Source organism: Chiloscyllium punctatum, chromosome 18 (genome assembly GCF_047496795.1).
Source record: "Chiloscyllium punctatum isolate Juve2018m chromosome 18, sChiPun1.3, whole genome shotgun sequence".
NCBI classification, from domain to species: Eukaryota; Metazoa; Chordata; class Chondrichthyes; order Orectolobiformes; family Hemiscylliidae; genus Chiloscyllium; species Chiloscyllium punctatum.
This window is the reverse complement of record NC_092756.1, coordinates 48769034-48796826: the sequence shown is the minus strand read 5'-3', so window position 1 is coordinate 48796826 and position 27793 is coordinate 48769034. Positions and strand designations below refer to the sequence as shown.

Here is a 27793-nt window from a genome sequence, read left to right as displayed (position 1 = left end):
AATGAATTGTGATTCTGAATTAACCATTTAAAATATACTTTGAAGAGAATAGTCAGATGCATTTTTTGGAGGAAATTAGGAAAGGAAATAAATATGTATACATTGGTATTAATAGTTTTAAAATGTTTGGAAGTTGACTGTGATTATTTGATTGAGAGAAGCTGCATTATTATAAAGACTAATAAACCTTTTTCATTGCATTGTTGGTTTCACTAGAATCTGTTGTGGTCTAAGCTCTTGTTGTGTGCAATGGACTGTCACTAATAGCTTAATTAACCTGCGAGTCTAGATCAAGTTTCCTTGTCTGTAAGTCAGTCTGTAAATGTGCAACACACCTGTTTTTGCGACCACACACCATAAGCAGGGAAGTGTTTTTCTGAAGAATTTCATTGTCTATCTATAAACTGATGGTACCTGTGTTTGTCAGTTTGTGGAGGATTCAGCACCTTTGTGCTGAGCTGTTTTTATACAAGCAGTTGGTTCATTATATCTTTGCCAATAATGTTGTTTACTTTCTCCTTTTACTGTGATTCTGCAGGTTAGAATATTCTGAGAATCAATAATGTTCAATAACTGAACATTGAAAGGTTTAGACTCTAAGAGAGCAGTGGTTTTGTTTTCAGGTAATTATTCACTTTCCATTTCCTGGTTGTGTTGAATGTGACAGAAACAGGCTCTGAGCAATGTTTCCATTCACTTGTGTTGGCGTCACTGACAGCCACGTGGTCAGTCAGCTTCAGGCTGATGGATCAGTTTCTCTGTCCTATTAGATGGTGGTCTCCTGCTCAGTTTCCGATGGCTCACCTGAGCGTCAGTCCATCAGCTGCTGAAACCCTGCATCCAGCATTTGTTCCCTCTCACCGTGACTAATCCAATACAGTCCCAGCTTGTCTCCCACATTCACCTCCACATCCTCATGATCACCTCAGATTCTACTGTCTGTGTCCTTGCAGCAAGTTGTGTAAGACACCTACTTCAGTTTTAACCTGATCTATATTATGTTCAGAAAGATCATTTCAAAATTTGGTTCACTGCTTCTTCAGGACCCTCGTGAAGAAGGGCTCATGCCCGAAACGTCGATTCTCCTGCTCCTTACATACTGCCTGACCTGCTGCGCTTTTCCAGCAACACATTGTCAGTTGTAATTGTAGCAATCAGTTAATTACAAGTTACTGACAAAGTGTTTTAGGAGGAGCTGCTATTGGTGGTGGAAATGCTGCTGGTTGATATAGAACAGGGCTACGGTGAATACTGTACTCGGTTTTGATGAGAAAGTTGAACAATGTAAGACTATTTTAACTTTGTTAATAAGAAGAGGCAGAGATTGCAGCTCGGACATCCACAAGCATCCACCCTCACTACCACTGATGCTCAGTAGCAGCAGTGCCAATCAAGTGGGCTGCTTTATTCCGGATGGTATCAAGTTTCTTGAGTGTTGTTAGGGCTGCACTCAACCAGGCAAGTGGGGAGTATTCCATCATACTCCTGACTTATGCCTGGTAGCGTTTGGACATGATTTCAGTAGCCAGGAGTTGAATTACTCTTGTAGCCACTGTGTTTATGTGGTGAGACCAATTCAGTTCCTCATCAATGATTATCCCCAGGATAGTGTTGATAGTGAGTGTTCAGTGATGGTAACACCATCGAATGTCAAGGGATGGTGGTTAGGTTATTTCTTATACGTGATGGTCATAGCCTGCATTTGTGTGGCATGTATGTTACTTACCCCTTGTCAGCCCAAGCCTGGATATTGTCCAGATCTTGTTGTAGTTGGACTTGGACTGCTTCAGTACCTGAGGAGTTAATTATTTATTAACATTAAATAGTCATGAGATTATGCAAATTCATTTTTCTATGAAATGTCATGGACTGTATCTTGTGGTCACTATCATATTCACTTTCATTATCTTTTTATTTGCTTCCTAATTCAAACACAAATGTTTGAGCATCGATCAGAATTAAATTACATAAATTAAAAACACATGTTTCGACAAGTAAACTAATTGAATGAAATACATTACTTCTGTATTGTCTGCATTTTAACAAAAAAAAATTTCAAAAACTAATGAATGGCTCATTTATTGTCCTCAATCCATCAATCTAGATTTTATATTTCAGTCTTCAGTTTACCGATCTTAATGTACGTCTAATCAACACTCGAGCAAAGTGTTTTTAAAATATTGAGTAAATTTATTTGTTCATAATACAATATTTATTAGGAATTCATTATCCTTATAATAATTGCTGAATAAGTATTTTGTCTTTCTAACGTGCATCGTCAGATCCATATATTATTTTATTTCATATTTTAATTTAATCCACTGCAACAATGCTATTGTTTTCAGGTCAACTATCGCACAATGGAACCAATCATTTTGCATCCAACACGCTTTGCAAACTGACTTTTGCTCATTTGAATAATCACAGTAATCTCAACCTTATGAATTCAGAGAACTGTAACTTCTTTTCTCTGCAATAATTTCTGTTCATATCTGCGCATTGCACAGTCATGCAACAAAATTAGATTTCTCCTTCTAAGTGTACTGATAGATTTTAGAAAATCTAAGTTTTGCTAATATCTAAGTATTGTTCAATTCAGTAAGGGGTATAAATGTGTAATAATGGCTCAGTACATAAAGTAATGTGAAGATATTGCAATATACAAACTCACAATGATTGTGAATATCAATTTTTATCTTAACCATGGAACCAGTTTAATTGATTTAATTATAATTCACTTCGATGCTCATGTTCATTGTATTTCTAATCACAATAAGAGCGAAATATTTCATGTGACAAAATTATTTAAAATTCATGTCACTTTTTTATGGACACAAAATACAATTAACACCCGTTTGTTCTTTCCTTTACCAATCACAGTGAAGTTTGAATTGTAGAATGCTAGACTGACACAGCACAGAAACAGACCATTCAGCCCAACTTGGCATTCCGGCCAGGTTTCCTAAACTAAACTAGTCCCATTTCCCTGTGTTTGTCCCATACCCCTTTGGACGTTTTCTATCTAATAAACGGTCCAAAAGTCTTTTAGATGTTGTAATTGTACCAGCCACTGCCCTTCCTCTCACAGCTCATCCCAATATGTGAAACACACTGTGTGGAAAAGTTTCCCCTCAGACCCCTTTGAAATCTTTCCCCCTCACCTTAAAAAAAATTACACCGTAGAATCTTTACGACTGCAAAATTATTAAAAGTTGAGAGGTATTTAGAAGCAGCGTAATAACATTCATACTTTAATCAGTGATGTGAAGCAAATAAATTCAAGATGTTGTGATCATTATAATGAACAACAGTTACAAGTTGAGACAATGTTGATTGAAAAGCAATTCAATCGACACTTCGATATTTTTAAATCAACTCTGAGGTGTTTTTACACATCGCTGTTGAAGGTGGGAATTGAATCCATGCCCCCTGGTCTACTAATACAGACATTACCGGAGTCCTCCATCATAATCCGCTGCAGGAAGGGCAGGACTATAATCACATACTTACTGTGTTTATTCACAGGGAAAACTACTCAGATATTTATTGTTAGAATTGGACAAGGATTGCATTAGACAGTTCCATAGTGTAATGGACCGATATAAAGAATTAGTCATTTCTAATAATTAAGGAACGAAGCAACAATGATCTTAAATAAGCATAGATCTCATGATAATCAAGTAAGTCAATATGTTTGAAGCAGTTATTCATCTGCATAAATAAAAATTAACCTGCTTTGTAATGCACATGAATTGGAAATAAAGCATTAGTCATTCAATGTGACTACTCAGCGAAAGACAACTTCCCTCATTTTCAAAAAATTGTGATTTCTAAGAATTCAAGATCTATTGCAAAAGCATAGAACAAACCTTTGTTAATTCTGGTTTATTTACGCAAGAATCTCGTAAAATTTAAATAATGTTTAACATGAAAAATACTGAGTTCTTATTGTAATAATCAGAAATAAAGAAATGTTAGAATTGAAGTGAAATACAATCAATACAAGAATGTAAACAGAACTGTGGATGTTGGAAATCACAAACAAAATCAGTAATTGCTGGAAAATAACTCAGCAAGTCTGGCAGCCTCTGTGGAAAGAAATCAGTTTTAATACTTTTGGGCCAGTGACCTTTCTTCAGACTGCATTTTTGCTCACAACCAATTCAATCCAGCTAAGCTTCCACACTTAAAATTATTTTTGCTAAGCTTAAGAGATTGTCGAGTGCAATATTGTTTGTACCAGTTGATGTACTGAGACATAGTTCCACATCTACAGCTGGAGATATTGGATTTCAACAATGATTACCGATTAGATATTGTCAATAATTAGTTTTAAAATGGCTGATCACAAATTTATGAATGATGAGAAAACCCTTATTGCAATGTAATTCTGCAATATGTTGGGGAAAATATGAAATATTTATGTGAAAAATACTTCGCCATCTCTTAATTGATAAGACTGATTAATGAACCTTCCATTATTATGAGAATTCAAATGAAAGAGAATGAGATAATTAGAATGATTGTCGGATGAAAAAACTCTGGTTGATTGCAGGTGTGTTGACCTGAAAAGAATGTTAATATTTCATTACGGTACTGGCACTAAGAAATAATGGATTCAACAAAAATGTGAATCTCATGATGGTGTGTTTATTGAAATAACAATTGAATAATAATTAATGTTAGAACTCAACACTTAAAATGATTCAATACATTCAAAGCTGTTTGTCCTGGATATTCATTAAGATCAGTAAACTGAGAATTAAAATATTGGGTTAATTTAAAACCAAAAAATCAAACCTTCGAAGATTATTCATCAGAATTGTTCTGTCATTGAAATAACCTCATTTCTTCAAGAATTCTGCATTTCCCTCATTTTATTTTTTTTTTCCACAGGTATCAGTACTGGAACCCTTCTGTTTGCGATACAAATATATAGAAGTGAAATGGATTAAAATCTAATTGGGGGAGTTAATAATTTTGCAGATGATATAACGTTCAGTGCAGTTGAGGACAATGTTGAGCAGGAAAAAGATAAATTGCAGATATGGGCAGATAAATTAAAGGTAAAGTTTAATCCATACAAGTGTGAAGTGTTTCAATTTGGAAGCTCAAATGTTAAGGAAAAGCAGATAGTTAATGGCAGGACCCTAATAGCTTTATTATTCAAAGGGATCTTGGCGTTCAAGACCATGATTCCCTGAAAGTGACCATGCAAGTAATTAGGTGGTTAGGAAGGCAAATGGCATGCTTGCCTTTATTGGTCAGGGAATTGGTTACAAGAGTCAGGATGACATATTGTAACTTTATGAGACTTTGGTTGAGGCATACTTGAAGTATTGTATTCACTTCTGTTCACCACATGAGAGGAAGGGTATGGAGGCTTTGGAGAGGGCACATAGGGCGTTTACCAGGATGCTGCCTGGATTCGGAGAGGCGAGAAAATCTCAGATTGCTTTTTGTGGAATGGCAGAAACTGGGGGAATACTTGATGGATAGCTGTACAATCATAAGATACATAGATAGGGTTGACGGTCAGAATGTTTTTCCCAGAGTTGAAACGTCAAAAAACTAAGTGATATGCGTTTAAGGTGAGGGGGAAAGTTCAAGGGGCATGTAAGGGGAATTTTTGTTGTAACACAGAAAGTGGTAGGTGTCTGGAATGAACTTCCAGGGTTGGTGGTGGAGGCAGATGCATTAAGACTCTTTAATGTTCATTTCGATAATTTGGAAGGATATGGACCAAGAGTAGGCAGAAGGGATGAGTTTCTTTTGCATTACGTTCAGCACAACTTTATGGGCCAAATGACCAATTCCTGTGCTGCACAGATCTTTGAGAGAAAACTAACGTCTAACTCATACAACATTTAATCTAATCAATATTTAGGCACTGGTGTCAGAAATAGGAAGGAAATAAGTAGAGAACGAACTTGACTACAATCGAAAAACATAGTCAGTTAAATTTACAGAGTTTTTATGATATTCGTTCTGAATTATCAGATTAATAACTTTGATGGAGATGTTTCAAAAATGTTTGCAGTTACTGATGTGCTGACCCAAAATTCCCCTTGTTGAACTGAAGATTGGACCAGAAACCTGATAGAAAACTTGAAAATATTCAGTAAGGTGAGATGCACATTATAATTTAATCCATTATTTCTTACTGCCAATACTACAATAACAAAATCTTTCAGGTCTACACCAAAAAGCATTGATTTCCAGCCAATGGTCATTATAAATATCTGAATGCTTCTCGTTTCAACAATCAAAGTAATCACAGCCTCATCGATTAAGAGATATCTAAAACATTTCAGTAATAATTACTGTTTATTTCGACAAATTGCTCGTTGAAACACCAATGTGAGATTTCTCATTAATATTCAGTTCACTGACAGCACATTAATGATTTAGTTATTTGTAATATCTAATAATTGATCATTCCAGTAAGGGGTATAACAGTGGAATTATGTCTCCGTACATTACCTGATGGAAAGATATTGTTGTGTTCACTCTCCCAATTATTGTGAATATCGATGTGTATTTTGATTTGATTTGATTTGATTCGATTATATTTTTCTTCAACGTGAAGACTTATTGTATTTCTGATCACAGTAATAGTTAAATATTTTAAAGCTAAAAAATCAAATTTGTGACTTTTTTGTCAACAAGAAAGAAGAATTTACATACGTATGTTCTTTTCTTTATCAGAGTAAATTTTGAATTGTTGGAAGTTATACATTTGTGTAAGGAAGGGGAGCTGCCTGCAGCAGAATAGTCACATTGATTTTTTTTTGCGATTACATCCTGCTGTTAAGCATTCTAGCTATCTTTTCGTTATAAGAAAAACTATTTTAAACACATTCCGCAGTCATATTTTTCATGAATCAGCAATAAGCGCATGATATGTGTATTTATCTTTCTTTCAATTGTCATGATTTTAATTTTTAAGTAAGAGCTTATGTGCTTAGTACCATCATTATTGGGAATTACTATTTCATTCTCAGTCCATTACACACAGAAACAGTCTAATTAACTCCCAGCCAAATTATCGGAATGAATATTGATTATTTTTCATTTGAGTAATCACAATTGATGATAATCCTACCCTTCCTTGTTAGGAACATAACGAAAGACACTTGTGCAGCTCTAGTAGTGTCTCTCCTATGAGACTAGGAGGTGTGGCTTCACTTCCCTTCTCCAACAGAGATACGTCAGAGCTGCTGAGAATGGTGATTAGAAAATATCTAAGCAGAGTTTGAATTGATTTTCAATCCAGTTCTGGATCTGCTTCTGTCTGTTGTTCATTCCAATAATCTCTCAATCTGCAATTTATTATCTTCAAGTCATTAATAACATTATGTATCATATTATATCTAAATTTTAGATATAATATGCAGTTTTTAAAATTTAAAAGGATGTAAGTAATGAAATTCATTTTATTTAATCAAAATACATTCGGGTATTATTCATATGGTGGGCAACAGGATTTTACTTTCAGTCAGCTCATGAATGCTCAAATTTTGTTTATTCTGTGAACTTAATGCTGCAGAAGAGATTCAATAAACATTTAGCACATCATTATTGTGCATTTCAACACCTCACGTACATCACTCCTTATTCTCTCGTCCGAGCAGATGAAGATATGAAGATCGCCTGATGAAGAGGCAGTACCTTGAAAGCTAATGCTTCCCAATAAACCTGTTGGACTATAACCTGTTGTCATGTGATTTTTAACTTTGCTCACCCTAGTCCAACTCCAGCATCTCTAAATCATAGTTTCTCAAAGGAATTCTCATAATTTCTAAGAAGAAAATATGACTTTAAATAAGCACTTTAACAAGCGATTATTAATCCCTTCCGATATTAGTTAAATATCTCAATGTCAATGAAATCAATGCTCACACAATAGGGCACATACAGATACATAAATGTCTTCCTGGTCATCTAATTACTGCTCAGGAGAAAAACCGGAGTAAGTATCTTATCGTTCCTGAGAACAGGAGCCACAACAAACATTTGGTGAGCAGTTCCATCCAATAAATGCATTTGATTTCTTTCATTTTGGTTCAGTAATTGCACACAAATTATTTAGCTAAAACCAATAACCATGCTTTATTACAAATGACCGAGGATGGTAACATCAACATATGTAGCAGCTTGCCACTCAGGGTTCCAGTTGAAGTATTGCAAAATAAAATAATTTAATTTCGGCTTAGTACAACTGTAGGTGAAAACATGTTGATTTTGCGCATTAAAAACCTTGATCAGCTTATTCAGAGAAAATACTGAAAGGTGGCACTGTACATTTAATTTATTTTGAGTTTCGTTCACGAAAACAATCATGTGAATTGCTTCTCATTTTCTTCCAGTTCTGATACAAATGTCAAAATATTTACGATATTAACTCTTTATGAATAATGAAAGAGTTTTCTCTGCAAGAACGACATGAAGATATTCAAGGTCCTTTAATTACTGCTGAGCAGAATACTCTTCATATGGGTCTTATTGTCTTAAACCGATGCATTTTATGACCTTGATTTTATTTCTGACTGGTGTTTTGGTGACTGATGTGTTTTCAAACCATGTGCAACGCATAAGGATTTCTTTCGATTTGTTAGAAGAAAAAAAACTGCTTTCCATGTTGATTTCTAATTAGTTTTACTCCCAAGTTATTTGTCGATGTACAATAATCACAAAATTATGGAAGATCCCTGTATCCTATGTTCACTGCAATATGCACTTTCACTATCTACTTTTTTACTTCCTACGTCTGACATGAATATCTAAACATTGATCAAGAAAAAAAAGTTGTAAATTAAAGGTACATCTCAATAAGCAAACCAATGGATAGAAACATGTAATTCTTGTAATCCTGCATTTTTGAACCAAAAGCAAATCTGCTGAATAATCACTGAATGGCTCATTTTTGTGAATCCATAAAACTAGCTATAATATTGTATTTCTCAGTTTACCGAACTTAATGAATATCCAACCATCATCACAACAAAGTGCTTTTAAAACATTGAATCAATTTATTTTTTTAGATTACAACGCAATTTTCCAGTCACTGCCATGAAAATAATTGCACAATTATAGGAGTTAGTCTTTATCACAAATATAGCGTGATTCGCATTTTAATTGCATCAATTGTTTCTTAGTACGAACACGACAAGAGATAAATCAATTTACTGCTCAGGGTAACGATCCCATAATGGAACCAATGACTTCCCATTCGATGCGGATCTAATTGTGCACATTTGAATGATCGCAGTAATCTCAGCCTGAAGCATTCAGAGAACTGCAATTATTTTCATCAGATCAATTCCTGGTCGTTTCTCCACATTGCTCAGTTAAATAATCAACTGAGATTTCTCAGTAGTCTTAAATTAAATAATATAATTTTGACAATCCAATTGTTGCTATTATCGTTGCTCAATATAGTTCAGGATATGACAACAAAATTATGGCTTATAAATTAAATAAAGTAAAGAGTTTGCAGTGTGCATTGTAAATATCAATTTTTATTTTAATCGTGGAAACAGTTGAATTGATTTAATTATGTTTAACTTCAATGTTAACACTACTGTATTTATAAACACAATACAAGTTAATCACTTTTCATGGAACAAAATCATTTAAAAATTTTGTGAATGTTTGAAGTACACCAAAAGGAACAAACATCTCTTTGTTGTTTCATGAAATAGTCAGAGTACATTTTGAACTTTAGGAAGTTGAACATTTCTGGAAAGAGCGGAAGTTGTCTTCAGATGAATAGCCGCATTGAGTGACTAATTCATTTATTTTCCTAATCATTTATGTTGCAAATGTATATTAATTCTCTTTTCATTCTGTGACAAACAGCATTGAACATATGGAACTATTTGATTGATTGAGTTTCGTTCATCAGTGTACACTAATCAAATGATTAGCTTTTTTCGTATCATGTATAATCATTAGATTCATATGTAATTAAAGTCATTATTGCTTTGCTACATCATTACTGTAAATCACTAAACCGTTTTGTCAGTTCATTACACACAGGAAATACGTAATTAATTCCCATTCAAATAATTACCAGAACCATCTGATTAATTTTCATTTGTGTTACCACTATGCACCTGCCCTTCCCGTTTGGTAACATTATGACGGGTCCTTGTGGAGCTCTGACAGTGTTTCTACGACAAGACCAGGAGGAATGACTTCAATTCCCATCTTCAGTAGAGATGTGTCAGAGCAGCTCGGAAATTTCATTAGAAAATATTTAAGTATAGATTGAACTGCTTTTCAAAACAACATTAGATATTCTTCAATCTGTTCTGCATTTCAATCATCACCACATCTTTCACTAATAAAATGATGCACCTAATTCTGCTGATTCTACATTCCTTGGAAAAATAGTTGGCGATGTTGCACTCTTAAAGTTGGAAGAGTCTACGAAATGATACTCATGATTTGTTTTACTGTTTAAAGGAACGTAGTTCAAACATTTCAAGCACATAAATTCTTATTCTCCGGTATAATAAAGATGAAAATATTAACAGTCGAAATTCCTCTTCAGAAAAATAACCAAATGCAGCTTCATGCTATTCATTGGTCAGCTGATCACCTACATTTGTAACTAAATATTGCAATTCATCTAAATACTGGTATGTGCTTGAATCAAATTAAATTTCTAATTATTAGTCATTCATGAACTATTAGGAATTTGTTTTTATTTTCCATTCACCTATTCATATTGAATGTAAGATTGATATGCTGTGAAACTATTGGCATTTTTTTTCTTTCAACATTTAATTTGTCTCTCTCTCACTTATCTCACTTCATGCATGATGGCTTCAATGCACTTTGCTAAACTTACAGATTTTGTTGACTTTAAGTAGTATCTTTAGCACTCACTTATCAATCTATTCCAAAATCATATGATCATAGAGTCATAGAATTCCTACAGTGTTGAAACAGGCCATTTAGCCAAACAGTCCACACTGAACCTCCTAAGAGGAACACACCCAGATATTTCCTTGCTCTATAACTCGAAATTTCCTCTGACTAATGCACCTAACCTCGTTAAAAACAATGACTGCAGATACTGGAAACCAGAGTTTAGATTAGAGGCTGTATTCCTAATGAAAGGCTTTTGCCCAAAACGTCAATTCTACTGCTCCTCGGATGCTGCCTGAACTGCTGTGCTTTTCTAGCACCACACTAACAAAAACTAATGCACCTAACCTAAACATCCATGAACATTATGAGCAATTTACATGGCCAACTCACCTCAGCTGCACACTTGTATACTATCAGAATGTTATTGAAATCAATGCTCACACAAAGCATGATACATAAAGCCACACAATGATCTTCATGACTATTTAATTGCTGCTCAGGAAATCATCTGAGTAATTGTCTTATTGTTCCTGAGATTAATCATCACAGTAAGCATCTGGTCATCATTCCCTCCAATAGGGTAGAATGGGTGTCCTCTGAAATTTCTGTTCAGTAATTATCCGTGATACTTGTTGCTCAAAGCAGTGTTTATTCTTCATTACGAGTGGCCAATGATTCTAATAGCCATTGGTCTTGATCTTATTGTTACTGAGTGCAATAACCCCAGTAAACATCTGGTTATCATTCTTGCCAATAAATACAAGAGCTATCCTCTTACTTTTCAGTTCAGTAATTACACATGATACTTGTTGCTGAAAGTGGTATTTATTCTTTATGACAATTGGCCGAGGACACTGACAGCAAGACATGTTGATAGTCCTGATTTGTTCATGTTTACAAACAGGTTATCAGGCCATGTATTTCAAAAAGAAGTAATTTGACTTCGTAACAAATTAAATGTAAACATTTTCAGATATTTTCCATTCAAAATGTTTATTTGCTTATTCAGATCAAATTTGAATCTTGCCTCTGTAAAGGAATTTATTGTGCTTTCCATTCATGGAATTACCATTAATTCGTCCTCATTTTCATCTTAGATCTGATGGAAATTCGAAATACTGATTACAGTGAAAATTGTATGAATTATACATGAGTGGTCTCTAAAAGAAAATCATGAAAGGCGAGATAGAATTCTTGAACAGCCTGTATATTTGAATAAAGAAAACATTCCTTCCAAAAAACAAAGTTAAAAATCACACAACACCAGGGTATAGTCCAACATGTTTATTTGGAAGCACTGGCTTTCGGAGCGCTACTCCTTCAACCACCTGATGAACGAGCAGCGCTCTGAAATCTAGTTCTTCAAAATAAACATGTTGGTTAATAACCTTCTGGTGTTTGATTTTTAACTTTGTACAGCCCAGTCCAACACTGGCGCCTCCAAATCTTTCAAAAACTAAAACACTTAAGTCTGCGGTTTAACAATTCAACAATCCTGCAACTAGATTATAATTCTCAGTTTATCTGTCTTAATAAATATCTAATCAATGTCAGTGTAAATTCCCAGAAAACAAGAAATCGTTTTGTTTATTAAAACACAAACTTTAATTGAAAACACATTGTTATCACAATATATGAATTATATTTTAACTCTCCAGTAATGTGAAGTGACCCTTGGACAGAAATTGGATGTTCTAAAGTCACCTACAGGCAGAGAAATCGGGACAAATACAAAATCAATCAAACTCAATCAAACAGCAGTTAGAATCAATCAGCTCCAGGATGAATCAGATTTTCTTACACCTTGACTTCCAGCCACTACCTGAGCATTATACACTTATCTTGGAAATGTCAATAATGAAGGGTTTTCACACCAACACATTGGATTTTTTAAATCCAGCTCATAACCACATGTGGATGTTTGTCACAAAAGTATTAATCATTTTACAAATCATGGAAAATATCTCAAAGCTCTTGAAATATATTAATCACTGCACATAAAGCCACACGATGGTATTCAAGGCCATCTAATTACTGTTCAGTGCAAAACTTTTTGTCAGTATTGTATTGTTCTCAAGATGAATAACCACAGCAAACATCACACTTTCACACCATCCCAAATATATGCAACAGATACCTTCTTATAATTTACACACATCTTTCCCACACCATTAATCAGACTTCATTATTTGCGACTAAGGATGCTGATAGTAACATGTTTTTAAATATAGGCGAGTTTTCTGATAGGTTCCCCCCAGTCATCATGATCACAATGCAATTGCGTCTCAGTACATTGTAACAGATCCCCATTAAACTTTTTCATGTATTCACTAAGAGGCAATGTTTAAAAATTTCCTCTATAAATGCTGTTGACCGTTTTTTGCGATGATACCCATGTTCCTTGTCGATTTATTTTCTTTGTAATGCTGACATAAATGTCTGAATATTGATGACATGAAAAGTTGCATGGGTTATATATTTTATTTCTACAGAAGAAAAGCTGAGACACCAAGTACAGATTGCAGGACATTCTGAGAATGTTCAATGATCAATAATGACAGCATATCGAATGTATTTTCCAAAACATCATGTCAGCATTCTAATTCTCAGTTCACTGATACGAATTATTATGTAATCAAAATCACAGCAAACTTCGTTCGAAAATATTGAATCACTTAATGTGTGAGCGTTCTAAAATAGATTACCAATTCATTGTTAGTCCAACAATCACACAGTAATTCAGTTCAGGTTTTGTAACAAATATCATGAGATTCACATTTCAATTTAAATCATTATTTCGCAGTGCCAATTTTACAAAGAAAAATGGATCTTTTATTCCAAGTCAACACAACCACAAACCAAGCAATAATTGCTCATCCAACACTGACAGGAAATATCTGATATCTTCTCTTTGAATGTTCACAGAAATCATTGGATTAATATTAATATTAATATTACAAATGAAGATACGTCTGATTGTTTTAGACTCCAATAATTAATGTTGAATTCTACATGTTACGGAGAGTAATATGACATTTCTAATCATTTTAAGTTTACAGTGACCAGTTTTAACACGAATTGTTAATTATATCTAAAATTTAATCATTGATCAAATCCAATATAGTCGGCTTTAAGTGTGGAATTAAGTTTCAGTGACGTAAGCATATTGCATGGTACTGTTTCCTAATGGTAGAGAATGCTGATTTTTATTTTAATGCTGAAATCCTTGTTGATTTGCTGCTGTAGGGATGCCCCGATTAGCCTGCCTTGAAATTAAAACACAAAATGGTGGAGGGGAGATAAATAAGACGAACAGTCTGTTTCAGTCTGAAGTAAAAGAAAAGAATATTTTGTACAATCGTACTCCAAGTCCATAAGTATGCCATTCCAGACAGTCATATTCCAGATAATGATAAGAGAATGCCAGCATACAGAAAAATGAACAATCCTGACTTTCATTAATGAAAGAATAATTGTCCCAGTGAATGAATAAACGCCAACTGGAGAATAAAGCCCAGCTAACTTCCACAGTTGCTATCATGGAAACAGACAGGGTTTAATTGTCAGAAATATTTACTCTTTTAAAGTTGCTCAGAACATTTAAAAAGTTTCTAATTACATATTCTTGAGAATCGTAAATAAGGCAGAGTGAGAGGCCCAAAGGACTGCAGCAATTAATTTTGTAATCTGAGGAAATGAAACGCACAGAGAGATCCCAAGGCCTGGAGATTATAGCACCTGTAAAACACCATGAAGCAATAGAAAGCTGCGGCTATCCATAGCGATGCCCATCTGAGATTAGGTGTTCTACAGGATCGGGTGTCTGTATAAGGAGGGAAGGACTGTAACTACATTGCATGTGGATATTGTAACACAGCAAGTTTGTAAAAGTAGTGCTTTTTACTGTACACGTTACAGTGTGTCATGGACCTCCCTTCCTCGATTGGCCTCGGGAGATGATCTCTGCACTAACTCATTGTAGCATGAGTAAACATCTTCCACTTGCCTGAGTTCTGCCTATCTCCTCAGTCTTCATTCCCTGTCAGGGGAAATCACTCCTTCAGCGATGGTGACATTTAAATTCAATACAAACACTTATTATCTGTGAAATTATTACTTGCAGAGCGATATCATTTTCATGTTATTTTTTGAACTTTTTGTGTGTGCAAGAAAACAATGTAGGTACATCCATTTGTTATTTAGTTCAACTTATACTAAATTTAAATTTATTGAAAAGACTACACGTGGGGGCGGGGGGGGGGTGGATGAAGGACGATTCTTCAGCTCAAATGTCACATTAACTGGCAATTTCCGTTTTTCAAAACATGTGACCTCCAAAATGATATTTATTTTACTTTCATTTTGAGGTAGTTTTATTTTCTTCCAACATTAGTTGTCAATGAACAATAATCACAAAATTATTACTCATTTGCGACAAAATGACTTCCTGGACCAAATGTCATTAACTCGATGTTTTGTTCATAATAATACTCACTTTCCCGGCCTAATTATTTTCTTCCTAGTTCTGACATTTATCTAAACATTTATCATGATTAAAGTTACATTTATAAAATATACATGAACTGACCAAAATAAAGTTGAACTATGTTCAATTGTTGCTGAGATTTTTTAATTATTAAAGCCACGTTTTATATTTTTATTTTCAGTTTATTAATCTTAATGAATATACAATCGACATCAGAGCAAAGTGCATTCAAAATATTAAGTCAATTTATCTATCAGGATTTTAGAAACAATGATCAATTGCAATAATTACGCAATACTTTAACCTAGGCTTTATAACAACTACAATGTGCCTTTAATATCTTGATTATTTCTGAGTGTGAGTGCTACAATATTAAAATCTGTTTGATCAGGCCAATACACCCACAAAAGACCAATAATTGCCATTGCAACATCATTTGTAAATATCTGATTTTTGCTCATTTGAAAGATCACAGTCTTCTCCGCCATTGAAATTCAGAGAACACCAGTTACTTTGCACTGCAATATTTCTATTCATTTCTGAACATTACTCAGTGGAATAGGAAGAGGAGATACCTCATTATTCTTAAATTTATTAATAATAGTTTTCAAATCGATTTGTTGCCAATACCTAATAATTGTTCAATTCGGTAAGGGGTGTACATGTGGAACTATGCTTTCATATAATAACTAATGCAAGGACATTGCACTGTACAATCACTCAATCATTCTGAATATTGCTTTTCATTTTAAACTTGGAAACTCTTTTGAATTGATTTGATTGGAAATCATTTTAATGTTAACATTTATTGTGTTTTTAATCACAAGAACAATTGAATATTTTTCATGTGCAAAATCATTTAATTCCCCATTAATTTTTTGAAGCACACAAAAAAAGGGTTGGCATCTATCTTATTTCATTAAACAATCACAGGAAATGGTGACTTCTTAGAAATCGTACATTTTCAGAAAGAATGAAAGTATTCTTCAGCTGAATAGGCACATTGACTGACCAATTCATCATTTTGTTCCAATTTATGTGTAGAACAAAAAGATTTTAATTTGCATTTCAGAAAATGAGAAACTTATGAACATATAGAATAATTGTATTCATTTTTATTTATAATGCACAGTAATCACACAATTCTGTCAAGTTGTCGTTCCACAAGTGATCATAAAAATCATGTTTAATTAAGACCTTTGTTAACTCCCATCATTATTGTAAATTACAACTGAATTTTCATTATCCAACCATTTAATTCCAATCCAATTGTCGCAATTAACATCTGATTAGTTTTCAGCCCTGCCCAGCCTGGTTGGGAATGTTATGAAGGAATATTGTGCAACTCTGGTCGTGTGTCTGTTACCAGACCAGAGGGTACAATTTCAATTCCCACCTTGCACAGAGCTGTGCCAGAGCAGCTCTGAATGTTGAAAAGAAAATATCTAAGAATCGAATGAATTGCCTTTCAATTCAACATTGAATATGTTTTCATTTGTTGTTCATTCCAATAATCACAGTACCTGCTATATATTTTCTTCAGTCCGCAAAGAACAGAATGTATCTAATTCCACTCAATCAATATTCTTTGCAAAATATTTGATAATGTTGCACTCACAAAGATGAAATAAGAAAAGTACAGATATTCCTTGATTTTCTTTTTTTCTGAAGAGCTGAGTTCAGACTGCACATTGAACTTGATGCTTCAAAGGTATAAACATGAGAAAAAAAATCAAGTTCTTCTTCAGTTAAATAAACAAATGTCACTTCCTACTATATATCAATTTTTAGTTATTGATCTGTTTATGAGTTGTCTGAAATTTGTTTTTAGTTTTCCATTCATCTATTTATATTGAATGTAAGATTGAAATGTTGTGAAAATATCCGGGTGCATCCATTTGAAATTGAATTTGCATATTTCTCTCTGATCCAGTTTATTGCATGATGACTTAACTGTGTTTTGTTCAGCAAACCTAGTGAATCCTAAAAATTGTCTAATCTTAAATAAGAACTTTCACACCCAGTTATCAGTCAGTTCCTAATTCATATAAATATCTAAGTATATTGAAATCAATGTTCACACAAAACAGTGCACATAAAGCGACACAAAGATATTCAGCTGATTACTATTCAGTGGAATAACCTGAGTAAGTATCTTATTGTTCCTGGGAAAATGACATCAGTAAGCATTTATTTACTATTCTATGCAGTTAATGCAATTGATGTGTTATATTTCAGTTCAGTCGTTAATGTTGATTTATCTTGTTTAAACCAATAATTCTACTTTATCACGGATATTGACTGTACTACAATAACGTTGGGAAGGAAAATTTTTGTCAATCTAACAATCTTTAAACTCCTTTTTTGTTGTGTGTGTATACAAGAGACAATTGAAATTATAACCATTTTTGTTACAAATTGAACAAATACTGCATTTTAAATTTGTGAAGTTCCTACATTTTTACAAAAGGGTTAGTCTTCACTGTATATGTCACATTAAAAAACTTCTATGTCAAATCATGCGTGCTACAAAATGATTATTGTTTTCATTTCATTGTAAGAAAAGAACTGCTTTGACCATGTTGATTTTTTTGGCATTTCTATTCCAACATTTTTCATCATTGTCCAAAAATGACAATATTATTAAAATCACATATACGCCACATGTCATTGACTACATTGTTCAGTTTCAAGCTCACTTTCATGACTTACGAATTCTCTTCCTAATTCTGACACAAATCTTTAAACATTGATCATAATATTGATCATATAAATTGATGTAACATATCTCTACAAGGAATCCGGTGAATGGAAATTCACAATTCTTGTATTACGTATATTTTTTACTTTAAAAAAGAAGAATTTTGCTCAATTATCACCGAAAGGCTCATTTTTCTTCAATCCATAAAGCTACGTACAACGTTTTATTCCTCAGTTTATTGATCTTAATAAATATCCAATCAACGTGGGCGGCACGGTGGCACGTGGGTGGCACGGTGGCACAGTGGTTAGCACTGCTGCCTCACAGCGCCTGAGACCCGGGTTCAATTCCCGCCTCAGGCGACTGACTGTGTGGAGTTTGCATGTTCTCCCCGTGTCTGCGTGGGTCCCCTCCGGGTGCTCTGGTTTCCTCCCACAGTCCAACGATGTGCAGGTCAGCTAAATTGGCCATGCTACATTGCCCATAGTGTTAGGTAAGGGGTAAAGGTAGATGTAGGGGTATGGGTGGGTTACGCTTCGGTGGGGCGGTGTGGACTTGTTGGGCCGAAGGGCCTGTTTCCACACTGTAAGTAATCTAATTGTACTCCCGCACAACCTCATGGTCTGGCATGTACCCCTCACAACACGTGCTTTTGAAATATTGAATCATTTTAATTCTTCAAAAGCGCATTCATTATCAAGTCATTGCCATTATAATAATGGCACAATTATTTATAAAAAAAAGTCTTCTGAACAAGTATTATGAGATTCACATTTTCATTTAATCCATTATTTCTGAGTACTAATAGTACAGTATGAAAATGCCTTTATTTTTCAGGTCACCTACCCCACAAAGGAACCAATGAATTCCCATCCAGTCATTGCAAATATCTGATGTTTGCTCATTTGAATGATCACGGTAATGTCAGCCTTAAAATTCAGGAAAATGTAATTACTTTTCACTGAATTAATTCCAGTTCATTTCCAGACATTGCCCAATCACTTGCAAAAAGAGATTTTTCATTATTCTTGAATGCATTGACAGACTTTGATAATACAATTGTTGCTGATTTAGAATAAAAATAATAATTATTCAATCCAGTAGATTGCGCAAATGTGGATTTACGGAACAGTATATTAACCACTGTAAAGATATTGCAGTGCACAATCTCTCAATCATTGTAAATATCAATTTTTATTTTACCTGTTGAAACATAGTTGAATTCAATTAATTATATTTGACTTCTATGCTCACATTTATTGTGTTTGTAATCATAATTCGACTTACGGATGTTTCACGCAACAAAATCAAATGAAAAAGAATTAGCATCTCTATTCTTTCATTCAACAATGGCAATAAATTTTGATTTTTTAAATTTTGAACATTTTGGAAAGAAGGGATGTTGTCTTCAGTTGAATTCTTGCATTGACTCACTAATTCACAGTGTCCGCTACTTATTCTCTTTGGGTTCCTATGAAAAGAAATTAACTAGTTCTTCTGGTTGTAAATTCCTGGAAAATATTTGAGAATGTTGTGGTTTTAAAAGTGACAAGGCGAAGTGATCGTAAGTCATCACTTATTTTGTTAGAAAGAGCTTGATTCAAACATTTCGAACACACACACATTGTTATTCTGCTGTGTAACAAGGGGAAAAACAAGTCGCTTTCTTCGGCATTATGTAAATATATGCCACTTCCAATTATTCATTAGTCAGCTAATTACTTACATTTGTCATAAAAAATTGCAATTCGTCTAAATATTGTTATGACCTTTGATTAAATTAAATTTTTAATTATTGTTAATTCATGAATATCAGGGACTTTTTTTGTTTTCAATACACCGATTCGTATTGAATGTAAGATTGACATGCTTTGACAATGTCGGAGAGTGTCCATTTGAAACTTGTTTTTCTCGTATATTTCACTGATTTTACTTAATGCATAAGATTACATGGTACCTCAGTGATTAGCAATGCTGCCTCACAGCGCCAGGGACATTGGTTTGATTCTGTCCTCGGGTGACTGTGGGGACTTTGCACATTCTCCCCATGTCTATGTGACTTTGCTGTGGTGTCCTCCCACAATCCCACATGTGCAGGTTAGGTGAGCTGGCCATGCTAAATCGCACATTGTGTTCAGGGAGATGTGCACCAGTCAGCAATAAATTTGAAGAAATATGATCGGGAAATGTGTTTGGGTGGGTTACTCTTCAGAGGGTCATTTTTTTCAAACAATTGGCGTGTTATTACACTGAGGGAAACAGGGTTGCTTTCGTGGCGTCGCTAGAGTTAGGGTGGGCCCCGAGATCTAAGCCATGTTGGAACTGAAACCGAGGAATCGACAGAGAGGCTACAGAATGACATCGCGTCCATTTGGTTTTCTTTAAATCACTGAGGAGCAGGAAAATGTAATCGGGGAGGGCGAGTGGGGAAGTGAAGCAGTTGCAGCTCTGGTGAAAGTCCAAAGGTCCCACTGAGAGTGTAATTTCTTTCATTGCTGTTGCTGCTTGAATGAGCCACTAACGTGCGAACTGCTCCAAAACATGATTCAGGACCTCTGGTGCCAATTCTCGCACGTTGAACAACGACAGACACCTTCCAAATGAGGTCTTTCAGAGACGACTTTGCGATACATTTGACAGACAGACTAGTTGAGGAATCCGTGGTGCACTGTGACACCAGCACATCAGCTTCTTCCCTGTCTTTGAACCGGGCCGCCTGCGCAAGGAATGCGAATGCGGTCATGCTTTTCGTGGAAGGATCAGAAGGGGGTAACTACACTCTCAAACAGAATGGCATATGATCAGAACCAGGTTGGAGAAAAACTTTACAATGCTTTGCACAGTAATTAAATGGAATTGCATTGCATTGCACTGCACTACGAGAGAAGATTTATTCAAGCAAACTCGAAGGCAGGTTTGCACGTGGGAAAGCAAGCAAGAAAGCTCCGTTCTTGTCGATGTCAAAGGCTGCAGTTGAAGAGCAAAACAGTTTCTGCTCAGTTTCGAACTGGGGACCTTTCGCGCGTAAGGCGAACGTGATGACCACTACACTACAGAAACAAGCCGCAGACGCCCCCGCTGCAGGTCAGTGGCATCCAGCACTGAAAGTTGAAGCCATTCTAGCTTTCACCTTTCTGTTTCCGTTAGCTCGTTGTTTAATGGGACTTGTTTAATTTTGGCTATGTGGTGAGCATGGACGAGATACACCGAAGTATCTGTTTCCACGCGGTGTACCCCAATAATGTTGTGTTGCTTACACCTGCTTTAAAGAATTACGTTTTTGCGGAGCTTACCGTCGCAGTCTGTGGCAAAATCATTTCGTCTGTTCGACTGCTCACGGGAAAGGTAGCATTGTGAAACACTGCAGAAACGAACGACTTCCTGACTTTTGCTCCGACTGACCATACTCCGTGAAAGTTTCCCAGATTCTCAGTTGAGGATTTTTGCAGCTGGAAGTTACCTCAGAAACCCTGTTAATTCGTAATGTATTGAGCGAATCGCAAAACAGAAAGCATTTAACACGGAACACAAACAAAACTGGAAAACCAAATGCATTTTCAGACACAGCGAGCATGAATGCTAAATGTGAGAGTGTCGGGGGGCATGAACCATAAAGTAATCACACAACTAACAACAGGGCAATTCCAAACTACTCTTTCAAACAGACTGGAGCCTGAGTGCACCACCACTTCCCAGACAATGCTGCAAAGAGACAAATAAAGAACATAATAAGAATGGGCCATAAAAAGTGAATTTCACCAATCACAGTCTCGATTAGATTACCTTTCCCTTCCGATGACTGCAGGACGGAAATGAAGGAAGTGGGAGAAATTCAATAACATATGACATCGAAATACATTGGAACGATTTTCTCATTGGCCAGAAAACCAAATAACGACGAGTCGAGTCACCGGAGGAGTCTGTTTCGCAACAACGATGAAATAACAGTCTCCATTCGGTTCCAGTAAAAGCTCAACTTGCCTGGAACAGAAAGCAACAGCAGAGCTGCTGGCGATTTTCCGCGCGGGAAGCGAACACGATCATGACAGCACAGACACTTTGGAAAATTCGGCACTTTCCCACACCGCAGTCAATTCGCCGGGAAGCAAACTCATTTTTCTTCTGTTTTAAACAGAAATGAGGCAGGGATTGAAACAGCATTTAAACCAGCTGTTCCGTTGGAGCTGCTCAGCAGAAATGGCAGCGGTGGGATTCGAACCCACGCCTCTTTCGAGACTGGAGTCTTCATCCAGCGCCTTCGACCGCTCGGCCACACTACCAACATACCCGCGAATCCATTTTCTTGCACTTCCAATTGTGTTCCTGCATAACAACAGATGCAAACTCACGTGAAAAGGGTTCCTTGATCCCTCTCCGACTCGCACAGCTGCTGGGATGTGCGCGTCTACAATATCAATTTCTCAGCAGTTAACGATAGCCCATCAATCCAGACAAAAATCACTGGTAAGCTGAGTCTATCTTCTCAGACTGGATTCAGCTACAAATGTATCTGTGAGTGCGTGAGAATATATGATCGGTTATGATTGGGTCAAATTACCATGAGCTACTTGACATTACTGCAGTTTCGATTCTTGCTTTGCTCAATGATTTCACCCATTGTTCGAAACAGGACAACTTTCACGGTTACACGGAACATGAAACACACCGGACTACAGGGAAAATGCACAAAGCTGAGCAGGCCGTGTCCCAAATCATACCGTGCAGCATAGTTTCAGTCACTGTGTCTGTTTTGCAGAATAAGGTTCCCAAAGAATGTTCCACCCTAAAACCGGAGGTAGCATTACAATCCGAGAACGACAGATTACATTGTGAGGAAGGTCTGACCTCGGGGCCGGTTCGAGATGCCACTTTCCTTGCCTTTTACCTTAACCGTGCAATTTGCTGCAGAGATTATCACACCTGGACATGAGCCTCATCGATACCAACTGAGTTGGAAACCTGTGTGGGAATCGATGAGAAAAAGCGACTCAATAAAGTTTAACAAGTTCCATGGTGCTTTTTAGAAATGCAGTTTCTGTTCACCTCAATCGAAAAGGCAGTTTCTGAACATAGTAACAGAAGTCAAAAGGTAATTACCTCACCCCACCCCTACTCCGGAAGAGGTGTTAACTGCCCTTGATTGCTTTTTGTTCACGATGTGAAGAGCTCTCACGCCTGAGTCACCGTCACGTCTCTGGTTGCTGAGTGAATCACAAAGAAGGACTTTCTCCAGAGCTGCAACTGCCTCACTTCCCCACTCGCCCTCCCCGTTTACATTTTCCTGCTCGTCAGTGATTTAAAGAAAACCAAATGGATGCGATGTCATTCTGTAGCCTCTCTGTCGATTCCTCCGTTTCAGTTCCAACGTGGCTTAGATCTCGGGGCGCACCTTAATACTAGCGACGCTATGAAAGCACAGGTCCAGAGGTTCCTCTGAGAGTGTAATTTCTTTCATTGCTGTTGCTGATTGAATGAGCCACTGACGTGCGAACTGCTCCAAAACATGATTCAGGACCTCTGGTGCCAATTCTCGCACGTTGAATAACGACAGACACCTTCCAAATGAGGTCTTTCAGAGACGACTTTGGGATACATTTGACAGACAGACTAGTTGAGGAATCCGTGGTGCACTGTGACACCAGCACATCAGCTTCTTCCCTGTCTTTGAACCGGGCCGCCTGCGCAAGGAATGCGAATGCGGTCATGCTTTTCGTGGAAGGATCAGAAGGGGGTAACTACACTCTCAAACAGAATGGCATATGATCAGAACCAGGTTGGAGAAAAACTTTACAATGCTTTGCACAGTAATTAAATGGAATTGCATTGCATTGCACTGCACTACGAGAGAAGATTTTTTCAAGCAAACTCGAAGGCAGGTTTGCACGTGGGAAAGCAAGCAAGAAAGCTCCGTTCTTGTCGATGTCAAAGGCTGCAGTTGAAGAGCAAAACAGTTTCTGCTCAGTTTCGAACTGGGGACCTTTCGCGCGTAAGACGAACGTGATGACCACTACACTACAGAAACAAGCCGCAGACGCCCCTGCTGCGGCTCAGTGGCATCCAGCACTGAAAGTTGAAGCCATTCTAGCTTTCACCTTTCTGTTTCCGTTAGCTCGTTGTTTAATGGGACTTGTTTAATTTTGGCTATGTGGTGAGCATGGACGAGATACACCGAAGTATCTGTTTCCACGCGGTGTACCCCAATAATGTTGTGTTGCTTACACCTGCTTTAAAGAATTACGTTTTTGCGGAGCTTACGGTCGCAGTCTGTGGCAAAATCATTTAGTCTGTTCGACTGCTCACGGGAAAGGTAGCATTGTGAAACACTGCAGAAACGAACGACTTCCTTACTTTTGCTCCGACTGACCATACTCCGTGAAAGTTTCCCAGATTCTCAGTTGAGGATTTTTGCAGCTGGAAGTTACCTCAGAAACCCTGTTAATTCGTAATGTATTGAGCGAATCGCAAAACAGAAAGCATTTAACACGGAACACAAACATCAAAAACTCGGGGGACAGTACAGGATATTGTTGAAATGTATGCTTCAGGAGCATTTTAGCTTAACAACGGCACAGCTGCCCAGATCCAACCGGAAATGGGGATGGGAATGTGTGCGCAGAGTTCCTCTTTGGTCCAGTGATGCAATAAGTGAGTGTCCTGTCCTTCAGTGATGGTATAGAGGCGCAAGAAATTCCTCGGTTGAGTGTGCTCCTGCTCAAGGGAATGGTTGTCCTCGTTTATACAATCATCGCGATTTCTGGTGCATCTTTCTAAGACAGCTGAGTGGCACAAGTGGAGCGTGTTGAGTCCTTAACTTTGCAGTGGTGGGTTTAAAAGATGATTTTGCTATTTGGATCTGTGTTTCCGACACTGGCGGTGGCAGCTACATTTGCTCGCATCATCTCAGTATCAGTTTCTTCCACACAGTCAAGACTTCAACCTGTAGAAGGTGGTGTTGGGCTGATATTTTAAACTAGTCATCTTTTGGGGTTGGGACACGGAAACGGTGATGTTTACGTTCGACGAATAAAACCTGTAATCCAAGCCTGACCTCAGAAACAGAGATCATGACTTTAATTTCCTGCAATCCCATTCATTCATGTCCCTTATGCAGGGGATTCAACTATCTTCACCCAGAACTGCCTACGAGAGATTCCAGGACCAGTAAAACATGAGCTGACCCTTACTTCAAGAACCTCCACCGCGTGGGGAAGCAGTCTAATCGGCCCTTCCAGTCCACACGGTATATCCGAAGCGCATCCCACCAGACCTCACGGTATAGCCTGTCCCATAAGCCTGCATTTCCCATTTTTGATCCATGTAACTGGCACGTCTTTGGTCTGAGGGAGAAATAAAAACGCAAACACACACAGAATGTGTACACTGCCCACCCAAGGCTGGGATCATACCCGGGTTTGTGGTGTAGCCAGACAGCAACGAACGAGGGGCGAATATTAAGTGTTGTCCTGACCAGTGATACTCACAAACTGTGGGTGAATGAGAAAGAATGAAAACACATTCATGGAAAACAGGATTTGTATCTGTGTGGACACAATTTGAAAGGATCGTTCACCCTGTGTAGAAAAAAGGACATCGATACCACAGAGAAAGCAGAGCAATGTGGGAACTGCTGGAGGGATTCAATTAATCACAGAAATGGAATCTCATTTAATCAGTAGCACTGGGGAGCGACCGTTCACCAAACCCGTGTGTGGGAAGGGATCACTGAGCAAAACAACCTCTGGAAACTCCAGCAGGATTACATATCCCATCAGGTGTTCGGTCATGATGTCAATGCAGCTGTTAATCCCAACCAGCTGCCTGCTCCATAGCGTCAGTCAGAGTCATACAACATGAAAACAGGCCTGTCAGTCCAACCGATCCATGCTGAACATACTGCCAAACTGACCCATTCCCGTCTGCTTCCTCCTGTACCCGCTGAGTGGTGATAATGCACTTGTAATTTTATTACTGTGTTGTTTATCCAAAATCCAGGTAATATTTTGGGGACAAAGAGTTCAGGTCCTGGCATGACAGATAGTGGAGTTTGAATTCAATAAGCACCTGGAATTGAAGAGTCTTTTGATGACGTGAATCAGTTGTGTGGAAAATCCCATCTGATTCACTCATGCCAGTTCGGGAAGGAACCTGCCATAGTCATCTGCTCTGTCCCACAGGAGACTCCAGATGGATAATACCGTGGTTGACTCTTAAATGCCCTCTGGGAAATAACTGACGTACTAGGCATGAATACATTATTTTAAAAATCCCACTTTCCCTTTCATGTTTGGAATCAATTGTCCATTAAATATTGCAAACATTCCCTCATCCATCACTTCCTCAGCAAGTTAATTACACACGTAAAACACCGTCCCTAAAAAAAATGCCTCACATGTCTTTTTTTTTAAAATCTCTCTCTTTTCATCTTAAACATATGCCCTCTCGTCTTGAAATTCCGCTCCTGGGAAAAGGCCGCTATCGTTAACTCTAAACTTGTCTCTCAATAATTCATAAACTTCTGTCAGGTCGCCGTTCAAACCCCTAACCTAGAGTGAAAACAGTCTCAACTAGGAGAAAGTGAGAACTGCAGATGAGAGATCAGAGTCGAGAGTGTTGTGCTGGGAAAGCACAGCAGATCAGGCAACATTTGAGGAGCAGGAGAATCGATGTTTTGGGGAAGAGCCTGGTGAAGGACACTTGCGTGAAAAAATAAATTCTCCTGCTCCTGGGATTCTTTCTTACCCGATGTGATTTTCCAGCCCCCGATCTCGAATCTGAAAATAGTCTCAGCCTATCCAGCCTTTCCTTATAACTCAAAACTTCCACACACAGCAACATGCGTGTATACCTTTTGTGAACTTACTCCAGCTGAATAATATCATTCCTACAACTGGGCGGCCAGAACTGCACATAATATTCCAGAAGAGGCCTCATCAATGTCCTGCAAAACTTCAACATAACGTCCCAACTACTATACAAAAAGGACTGAGCAATGAAATGAATTATGTTAAATGCCCTTGAACCATCTTGGCTGTTGGTAATGCAAATTACAAGGAAATTTGTACCTGCACACCGAGCTTCCGTGTTCTCCAACATACACAAAGCCCTACTCTTTTTGTTGTACCAAAATGCAATACCTTCCATTTATCCAGATTGAACTCCATTTTACATTTTTCAGTCCAACGACTCATTTGATTAAGAACCTTTTGAAACTGAGATAATCTTCCCCACTGCCTACAATTCTGGTGTCGCCTGCAAACCTACGAAGCATGCCTGCAGTGAGTTCCACTGTTTTCTCATATAGATCAATGATTCATATTTACTTGTAGTGGCCGTGATTTAGCAGTGTTCAGATCATACAACAGTTCGTCATGCAATTAACCATGAGGAAGAAAGCCGCAGACTGCAGGGAGATATCAAACAATTTGAAATAAAAATGGTGAAAGCATTTCATTCCAGGGAAGTGGGTGATAGTGAAGCAAAATTAAACTTCAACCAGATGCCCACACTCCAGTTGTAGCACTCAGCTGTCTCAGCAAGATGCACTGTCGATTGCTGTTATTATAAAGGGGAACAAATTTCCCCATCTGCCCCGCCTTTGACCAGGAGCACTCCCAACCTCGGAATTGCTTGCACCTCTAAACCATCGTGCATTCTCCGGTTGCGTCACTTGAGCCATCCAGTATCTCTGCAACCTCATTCCCATCTTGATTTCCAGTTGGTTATTC

At 37.1% G+C, this 27793-nt stretch overlaps 1 non-coding gene across 1 annotated transcript; it reads right to left on the bottom strand.

Annotated features, from left to right (window-relative positions):
• Nucleotides 1-22266: 22266 nt before the first annotated feature.
• trnal-aag (transfer RNA leucine (anticodon AAG)) lies at nt 22267-22348 on the bottom strand. Its single transcript has one exon. It is a non-coding gene; the product is annotated as a tRNA-Leu (tRNA).
• Between the last annotated feature and the right edge of the window lie 5445 nt (nt 22349-27793).